At 38.2% G+C, this 10,546-nt stretch overlaps 1 pseudogene; it reads right to left on the reverse strand.

Annotated features, from left to right (window-relative positions):
* Window positions 1-7,173: 7,173 nt before the first annotated feature.
* On the reverse strand, window positions 7,174-9,908 carry LOC142544973 (inositol-tetrakisphosphate 1-kinase 3-like; annotated as a pseudogene).
* Between the last annotated feature and the right edge of the window lie 638 nt (window positions 9,909-10,546).

Consider the following 10,546-nt stretch of genomic DNA (forward strand, 5'->3'; position numbering starts at 1 on the left):
GCCAAAGCTTTACACTGAGGCAATGATCATGGAACTTGAAGATTTGGATGAGTTAAGAATGCAAACGCGTAATACTTTGATTCTTCAGAAAGCCAAGGTGGCCAAAATTTACAATAAGCTCGTATATAAGAAAATATTCGAGGAGCGAGGTGTAGTTTGGGAGGTGATTCTACCCCTCGGGTCCAAAGACCCGGAATTCAGTAAATGGTTGCCCAATTGGAGGGACCATTCAAAGTTCATCAAATGTTGGGCGGAAACACATATTAGTTGGTAAGTCTAGATGAAGAGCCACATAGAAAATGCATTAATGGAAAGTACTTGAAACATTATTATCCCAGTAGTTGGGTAAGAATGCAGGAGATAGGTGGTTCATAAAATTGGTATAGAAGGAAAGCATTGTACAAAGTAAGTTGGATGGCCAATTTGGTAAATTTTGTCATATTAATTTATAAGAAGTTTCTGTAAATATGGGATGAATAAGCTTTTAATCTATTTCTTGTTGAACTTATTTGTAAATAATGATGGAGAACTGGTGAATAAATAAAAATTATTGTTCATGGAATCCGCTGTAGTTGACGGATTTTGAGAGGAATATTTGTTGTGTTGGTTGGCCAAACTGATGACAATGTGAAGTTTGTTTATTGCTTATCTTGAAACTTTGGGGAGTATTGTTTGAAAATTGTTGTTTAACTATTGGTTGGTAACAAACAGTGTTGACCCACAATGTTTGCACCAATGTTGAAGAAAACGGGTTTTTGCCGTTTGTTTAGTTTTTAGAAAATTTTGGCAAAGTTTTCTTTGTAAATGTGATATGCCAAAAAATCTAAATACCTGTAAATAAATCCCAAGCAGAAGATATTAAGGACAACAACATATTTTCACCAGCGAAGTTTGGTTTTTAGCCACTTTCTAACATCCATGAAACAAAATGAGTTAAGCCAAACCATGACAAATAAGTGCAACAAAACAAGGAATATACCATACTATGGTCTAAATATCACATAGAAAATGTCAAAATGAATCATGTTTGCAATAATGGTGAGAACAAGTGACCAAGAGAGATCGAGGTGGCACAATTTTCCCCATTTAGAAAGACACTCAGCCCAAGTCTACTCAGCCATCTTCAAAGTGTCTTCCCACTTCTGATAGGCATGTCTCTGATTCACTAGATCATCAACCAAACATTGGATATCGGCCTTGAGTTTGTCAGAGGAAACTTTCAAAACCTCACTGTCGTGCAAAAAGGTCATCATATCAGCTTTGTGTTGAGCAAGTTCCACGTCTACTTTCTTCACTAGCTCTTCCTTGGCGTCAAACTCTTTGTTCTTCTGTTGTAGAGTTTCTAGGGCGATCTTCCTCTCTGAAAGCATACCATCCAATTTCTCTTTTTATGATTTGAAGTCTCTCACCTGAATCAACTTCTCCGAACAAGTGGAACTCAAGTCCTGAAAGGCTGAAAACATTGATGGCAGAGTAACTAAAACATCGTGCAATTGAGATGGAGGAAAATCAGGTCTACTCTTCAATATATAACATCAGACAAGACAATGGATTTTTCCATGGTCCCTAATGCATTGAGGTTCATGTTCAAGAAATGTCACGATGAGGCTTTAGCAGTGGCTAATTCCAAAACTGAGGGAAGATGAGAAGAAACCTTGTGGGATGGTCCCCGAGTCCAAGAAGCTGAAATCAAAGTCCAGATTCTCTTGGACCAAGGGAACCATGGCTCGTATCGATGTTAAATTCTGAAGTTGTAGATGAAAGAATGAGCCTTGATTGATAAAAAAGAGGATAAATAGAATTACAATTACTTGAAGGTTGGAAGTGACTACTAAAGGACGTTATTTCAAATCATCGGAATGGCTCTCTGTAGAATTCTTCATGCGTTTACAGAAAGAAAATGGAATAGTCAAGTGAGTCTCTGGATTGGCCGAATGGGGATAACTCAGTTCAGAGGAAGAATCACTATCATCTTCCATGGTTATGGTGTCAGTCAACGGGCTAGTTGCGGGTTTGAAGATTCCAAAAGGCAGTTTGGTTGTGAATCGAGTTCGCCTCCTTGACAACTCAGACGTAGGTACCTTTAGTTCTCGGCCAATCGTGGCTAGTTTAGCTGGGCTTGGCTTTGGTTCCTTAACCTTTTTATTATTCCGGACAACCGACAAGTCTAACGCCTTTCGGACGCTTTGAGTATCTGCAAAGAGGAACATAATACATTTCAGACAATAATGGTAACAAATCATGAAAAAGAGAATAAGAATGAATAAATATACCTGAGATTTTTAATGCTTCGGAGACAAGAGAAGTATATCTCATAGGCCATCAATCAAAATACACAGAAATAGGATTTCAACGATAGGATTCTTGAAGAATTTCGCTTGCTCAAACAACTCAATAAGAGATAGTGAGGTAAAATTCTTTTGGGAAATTCCATTTTCATCGTGTCATTGATAGGGTGGAGCAGATATAGGGTACTGGAAGGGAGTCTCGGGCACAAATCTAACTTGGAAGGATATAACGCTGGATTGTAAAACTTGAATGAATGAGTGCTCTGGTCATGAGAGGAGGTCCCATGACACACTTAAAATCTAAGGTGAAGGATGGTATCACGGACAACCTCAATGATGGATGATACATCGGCTTTGGACGACGGGTTGGCATATCAAAAGGTAAAGACTGCATGAAGGAAAAAGTCTCTACAACAGTAAAGTCACTCTGGCAAGACATGAGATCCTTCCACGACAAATGTTCAGTACTAGAGCCCGAAGGAGATTTCAATTTGGGAAATAAGAAACAACCACATTTGAAGAATCCACATGATACCGTTAAGCTAGGATATAGGTTCATCATTCACAGCAGCATCCAACCATCGATAAAGCAACCCCAAGAACATCATGCCAAGGCCATGGACATACCCAGTACTCAAAGACCTAGCAAGAGCCAAATATTTCATGGTAGGCTTATCAGAAGAGGGAAAAAAAGATACTTGTATATCAAACCCCACATAAAAGATATACGCTCCTCGCTATTGGGGGAAGTTCGTTTAAGGGCACAACAAGACCAGATGACCTGGGAATAGGAAGAAGAATTTAAGTATTGTTCAGAAAGTTGGGGTAAATATTGAGTGTCGGCTAGACCAATAATGTGGGGACCCGGACTCTAATTAATTTCTTAATCATCTTTGGGAATAAGTGAATCAATTAAGATAAACATGGTCTAAATTTTTTTTTAAATACAAGTGCGGAAACATAATGGAATCAATCTGATATACATATCAAGAGTAAAAGTACATGTCTTGTACTAAATAGATTCCTGTCAAACTAGGGTTCAACTACTATATATCAAGTGCTGAATCCTAATCTACTTCTGGGCCGGATCTCCACGCTAACTGTAATATCTCATCCTCTTCTTGACCCTGATCCTGTCTCACCTGTTGTCATGCACACATACAAACACAACAACAGCCGGATAACTCCTGTGAGAAATACATTCCCAGTATAAACAATGAATACATGCAATCATATAAAAATATATATAAAAGCATATAACAATCATCAATAACATGTATCAATCTGAAACATGAAATGATATAAAACTACAATACAAACTCATATCTCTGACTCGACTCTGATCTAGTCTAGTCTAGGGATCCCGGTTCCCGGACGTTGACATATTATATCGAATCTGAGCAATAGAAGTCGATCTACTCCTAAGCAATATCGATATAAACCAAACAGCCAATGTCTAGGCATCTCTGCCCAGACTTGGCACCTCTGCCAATTACTCGTTCTTGACATCTATCTTCTATTCTCTGCTTTTCCATAAATCAATAGAATAAGCATATACATTCAAGTAATACAAGGTATTAAAACAATAACAAACAAGTATGTGGTTTAGGGAAACTCAAGTCAAATATAACTCGAGTCGATCTCCCAGTTAACATTGATTTATATCTTTCTTTTGATGGGGTTCGGCTCTGATCTGTCTTCAAAGCCTTTGATATCAATCTGGAATGGCATATTCGAGGGATACAATATCAACGTATATTCCAATCAATACCAGATATAATCAAACTCAGTTTAATTCTGTTTCGACGGCATAACATCACAATCTTGAAATACCGATAATACAAAATCAGTATATATCAATCCCAATAACTCATAATCAATCTACAACACAAATCTGATATCAAATCTGTACAATCTCAATCAAATCAATTCTGAAAAATCATAAAAATTTCATACGGTATCCGTTCTTCGATCCGGTTTTGATTATACGATGTCTACTATGTCAAGAACACCATATATCAATTATATCTGATTCCTTCAATATCATATTTTCAAATCGTAACAAAACGTAGTAAAACTTACGTCCAGTTGAAGCCTTTGTCGATAGAAACACAGTACTGAAGTCGGATTGAAATTCTGACGGGCGGTTCTTGTACAAACTTCAAATTCCTAAAATAAAAGGCGTAAGGATTTCTGGCAATTTCTCTGAAGCTTTCTTCAGCCTTTTCTCGTTCCCTTTGTTGAGTTATGAAGGAATTGAAAGTTTTATATATATATCAATGCATGGTAAGGGCAAGTGGCTTCACGTATGTCCTGCACGTCTCACGCATATGCGCGACCCTCCTTTGCGCATATGCGCGAGACCTACTGGTCTCGGCACTTTTCTTCTCGGCAGCTCGCGCATATGCGCGCCCTCACTCGGCGCATATGCTATACTCGCGCATATGCGCGAGGTTCTCTGCTACTCCGCGCATATGCGCCCGGCTTGGTCGCGCATATCCAGAGGGCTTATCCTCGCACGTAATTCCAATCTTCTTTCCGACTTTCCCGGTCCGATCCGTTCCGTCTAAAATCACATCAATTACCAAAAAATCATTTCAGATTATAATAACAAAATTCTCGGGCATTACAAATAAATTCGTTCCCAAGAAGTGGAAGACTTGTTAGTTGAAAGATATCATGCAGAGTAACGGACATAGGACCACTAAGAGAATATAAATGAATTACACGGAGGAGACCACAACCTTATAACACTTTCAAGGAGGTCTATATTAAAGGTGATGTCAACTGTAGACATTTGAATGAATTGGTAAAAACCTTGTTTCCGTCAGGTATTTCCATCAAAATTTTTCAAATGATCTACCCAAGTATTCCAATTGATATCGCCTCGTGGCAAAGATATAAACTTAGAATACTCAAAAGGTGGCGCCACTTTGTGATTCAACAACAGAGAACTAGACTCGAGACTAGATAGAGGGAATAATAGGTTGGTGCTTTCGGTGGATAAAAGAATTTGATTGTAAGAAGGATCGATGATTGTGTTGAAGAACTCTACCAAGACGGAGTCTTCAGGGATGTCTTTTGACTTGCAAATATACGGGAAAGCCAGAATAAGGAAACACGAGTTGATTTGTCAAAGCCAGACAAATATGAAAGGAATACCTAAATTTGACATCTTCTTGGCTACTGAGAGAGGATCGACCTTATTGCTAGAAGATTTTGTGCCAACAAAAAGAGAATAACTAGACGTCCCTGCAATATAGAACATGCAAATCACCTTACATCACAGACAAGAAGACCTTTGAAAATTTTCACCATTAAGAACATTTTATATAGTCTTATGACACAAGGATCAGACAGGACGACTAATGGAGATCGGAAAGTATGACCCACGTGTATGAAGTTCATTTCAGAGACTTAGAAATTTCGAGCATTTATGCAAACACTTAGAGACACAAACATCATCAAAGCGAAGGGTAATAAAGGAGTAAATGTCAATTATAATTTTCATTGCCAAATATTTCTAGAGAATCGACATCAATATGACAGCAAAAGACGTGCACCCAAAATCTTTAAACAAGATTTTAGATTAGGCACTTGGCTGCATTATCAAATTAAGTCCAACACTTTCCATAATAAAAAAGGAATTCAAAGGGTTACCTGTCCCTGGAATTTTTGCGGTTGATTGATGGAAGGATGAAACATAGAGCCCTAGAGGAGGAGAACCTATGCTACATGAAAAATGGAATTCACTGAGGCTCAAGCAAGATCCAACAAACTCTGAAGATCGTCGCCACGTGAAGGTGTCGTCCGCTGTAGCTACGGGCGCTATTGATGCAATATCCAGAGCAGGGAACGCCGTGGGCCTCAGACGCTAAAAGCCATTATGAAGATTAGAGAAATCAAGAAACGAGGGGGTAGCGATGGTGTGCGGCGTTTTCTTCAGGCACAACAGTAGGCATCAATGGGGAGTTTTGGCGATGGAGGAGATGAGGGAAGGAAGACTGAAGAGTTTAAAAATTATGATTATGATAGAAATAAGGGAGTTTTTGTTGTGGAAAGGGGAATTTGAAATGGAGATGGTTGTTTCTCACTGCAAATGGGTTACACTAATGAACTTTAGGTTGAGAAACACCAGAGAAATGAGAGGGTTCAAGGAATACACACTCGAATTTAATTTTTTGGGGGAAGAACATACGTCTCAATCGTCAATTCATCCCCAGGTCTATAGAACCTTTCCTCCCAACCATCAAATTTTACTCTGAGCTCATTTCTGAATCATTGAAGAATTGGACACAACAAACAAGTTCAATATAGCCAAATTGGCCCAATGGGCCGAATTTGCCAAATTGCCCACCAAATTGTCAAATGACCCAAATTTGCTAGAGACAATTCTTTAGTCCAAATCCTTTTAAACCCACTAGCAATTTAAGTCCTTAAAATATGAAGAGCCCAGTGGGCAAGCCCATGAAGAGATCAGTTGATGAACACAATGAGAGGAGTTGATTCGCAATCCACGATGAACGATCGTGGAAGTTGGCCAAACTGCTCAGTGGTGTGGAACAAAAGCTGAAAGGAAAAATCAGAAAAGAGGCTCGACAAAAAATTAACAAAAAGCTACGTCAAAGCTTCTTCAGATTCTCTCGGTATTTTGTTTGCGTATTTTCAATTTCCTGCATTCTAGTTTCTTTAATTTTTGACATATTCCTCCAATTTTTTTGTAAAAATATTGTTTAAGTTAATAAAAACATAATTAAATTTGATGTTGTACATAGATTATCTCTATAATGTCATCATATTCATCAGTTTATATTTTTAGTTTTGAAGTCATATCGATGGAATTATAACAAACAGTCGAATCCGACACACAACGCTTGACAAAAAAAGTTAGATCATTCTATATTTGACAAGATCACATGTCTGACACGTCCACAATTAATCTTTGAAGAAAATTGGATTTACAGTCAAGAACTGGACTTTTTCCCGAAATGATGAAAACAACAACCAAGGATTGCATATATTTCTGCACCTTAAAAGCACAAAAATAGGCACTTGCGACTCCACAATGCAAGAGCCACGGTTCCCAGTGTCCCTTTCGTCCAGTTGATTTTCGATGTTCTATTGATGCATAACATTTTGTAACAACAGGCTCAATCGGCAGTTGCACCCCTTTGGCCAGCCTTAACTTCCTATTTTCTTTGTGCCCAGTCCAGAAGAAAATCCGTAAATATATGCTCATGTTCGGGCATTTTCCCATATCCTGCATATGATACACAAGTCTGTAAGAACCATAGAAGTTGCAACCTATTGCACATCTAAAACTATATTACAGCCACCAAAAATTGTTTCCATCTTTGAAATGAAACTTCATTGTCATCACACGACTTCGACTTGTAGGTGGACTGCCATGACGCAAGCAGATTAAGGATATGCGTAGGAATGTGGCATACCTGGAAAATAGTTGATGTCGATCACATAATAGCTGTCTTGAGTTCCATGTTCTCGAATTGTATACAAGTTGAACAGGCGAAGACCCTTACAAAATTTACAATACTATATCATAATGTAAATATCCCAACCACAGCAGTGAACATTCAAAGATTAATCCGATCGTTAAGAGCAATAACACACAGCTTGAAAAGAAAGGGTGTAATGGAGTACCAGCAGGCGCCATAGCTCCCGGGTTAGTCTCTCCAGTAATGGGCCTGGAGGAGGCTCTGCACAGAGAAGGTAAAGCTAAAGTTGAGTACTCTTTGAGCAAAAAGGCTTTGGTAAAAAGGAGATTAAAAACAGCAACAAAGGAAAAACACAGTCACTAACTCATACAATGATCAATTGAGTTAAAAAATGGATGATTGTTTCACGGAGCCCTGAAAGAAACGCCTTTTGGCACCCAAAAGTCCAAAGGGTCAAAAGTGCTTACCTGCAACACTGGGGTCTAAGTCTGCTTCATCAGCAGATGCAGCGGCACAAGATACTCTTGGAAAGTGATAAACACCGAAATTCTTTGACAATTCGAGCTTACTGGCATCGGGCAATGAGAAACGTCTAACAACTTTTATAGCTTCACCAACAACATAAACTTTGAATAGTACACCACCTACAAAATTGAATAGGAAAGGCACATGCAATGTAATTTTTCTTCCAAATCATCGAGTATGTTAGCAACCACAAGATGGACTATGATCTCATACCATGATTGATAAATTCCAGCAAAACAAGTGGGGGTACCAGCTTCTGGAAGGAGCTCTCATCATAGGCAAGAGACAACTCATGTGACTTGATATAAAATATACAGTAATAATGAGGACAAAATTATAACTAAATTTCAAATTCATATACCAAACTGCACAAAAGTCTGCATTTCGGCAATCCAGTGAACAGTTTGATTTTTGTATAAATATGATGCTGGTGAAATGAGTGCACCCGAGTTAAAACTGACACAACTTGTGATAACATACCAATGGGCAGCCTTAAACCAGCTTTTGTTCACTGCATCTGGAATGGACGCTGGATCTTTCTTGATAACCAACTGTTTAGGGGCACCAACTGTTCCTGAAAAAAGTTGAAAACCCTTACGATAAAGCTTTTGTTGAGGAGACATTTTTGGATTAGGTAAAGTCCGAAAACATATTTAAACAGTAAAAAAATTTGAATGGAGGAAGATTTGCATAAACTATTCACTATAAGGATGTTAAAAAACCTGAAAATCCTTATGTGTTCAAAAACTACTCCTCAACCAAAAGAACGGAAGAATTTAAGCCACGAAAGAAATATCGGAAGCCTAATCTATAAAGTTACGATAGGGGTCTGAAAGATTCAGGTCAGCAACATCTCGAAGCATGGATTGACGATTGTGAACATTCTGAATGGCATCAGGAGGATCAAGAATGGTTACCTCCGGATGTGCCTGCCTGTAATCCTTCAGCAGAGGTAAACAATGATTAGAGGGGACCCTTAACAGAACCTGCTTATATGTTCGTGTATATTCAAGAAAGGTATACATTTCCTGTGCAACCAAATATATTATACAATTTTTATGACGAAAAGTAGTTGGAAGATCAAGAAGCCTTATTCAAGGTGAGGTAGCAAACCATAAATTTTGCAAGTATGTTAAGCACAATATGATAACCACAAACACTTTATTTTTCATAGACACTACACTTTCTTCACTGCTTCAGTCCGTAAGCGTCAATGATTTAGCTGGGTTTATTTGCTCAAGCGCTAGCTTGGTCTCCCATGAGTGATGATTAATCATGATCGAAAAAAAAAATCCAACAAAAGTTACATTCTAAAACAAAATGGGACCATGAATGGTGATAAATATGCAGGAAGATCAAGAAGTATGCTTCTAAAAGGCATTCATCTCTATTTCATAAACCTTCAAGCTGACAAGAAAATTATAGTGCAAATTTTTTCCTCCAAAATGCAGCACAGAAGATACAGTCATTTGATCCAGACTAAATTCCAAGATTACTGAACAAAAAGCGAGCGCGTTTCTGCAATTGAATTATCATCACACTTTAACAAATGAAAGTGATGAACAAAACTGTTAAAATGATCCTTTTTTTAACAGGAAAATTATCTTATAGCAAACATGCAGGAGTAGCGGTCAGCATGATTGATCTAAGAAATCCAAACCTTTAGATTATTATATGTCCCAACTGGAAATTTGGCGAAATACCTTGTTGTAGCATACATCGATTAAGACTATAAATTCACAAATATCCATAACACCAAAAGAATAAAGGACTATAAAACTATAAAACACATGGTTTAGATATCTCCTCAAAATCTGTAGCCTGTACTGGTAACCCTTGAAGAAAACAATCACTGAAAAGATAGAAGCAGGAATCCTCAACCTGCTGCAAATCTGCTAAATATCCCATTGAAGGAGAACATCCTCTAAAAGCTGGAATCTTGAGGACAACTTGAGTCCAATCTGTATCATCAATGTCTGCCATGAAGTTGCCTAAATAGCTAGATGCGGACATCTATGATATTTCTTGAAGGTATTTACGGTAGCTAAAAAATACCAAATGATGATACCAACCTCAAGTATGTGCCGCCATTTAGAGGAAAAATTTTGTTGGTCGACCACGAAAAATTCTTCCTCTTGGATGGACTGATGTTTCTGGGTCGGGTCGACACATCACGAATAGTAGAACCACCAGCAACCAGGTCAAATAAAGAGGAAGCGGTCTTCAAATACAGAGGAATCGGTTAAGATGTTGGAGTAGACTGAGGGGAGGTGGTAG

Source organism: Primulina tabacum, chromosome 5 (assembly GCF_025594145.1).
Source record: "Primulina tabacum isolate GXHZ01 chromosome 5, ASM2559414v2, whole genome shotgun sequence".
Taxonomy (NCBI): Eukaryota; Viridiplantae; Streptophyta; class Magnoliopsida; order Lamiales; family Gesneriaceae; genus Primulina; species Primulina tabacum.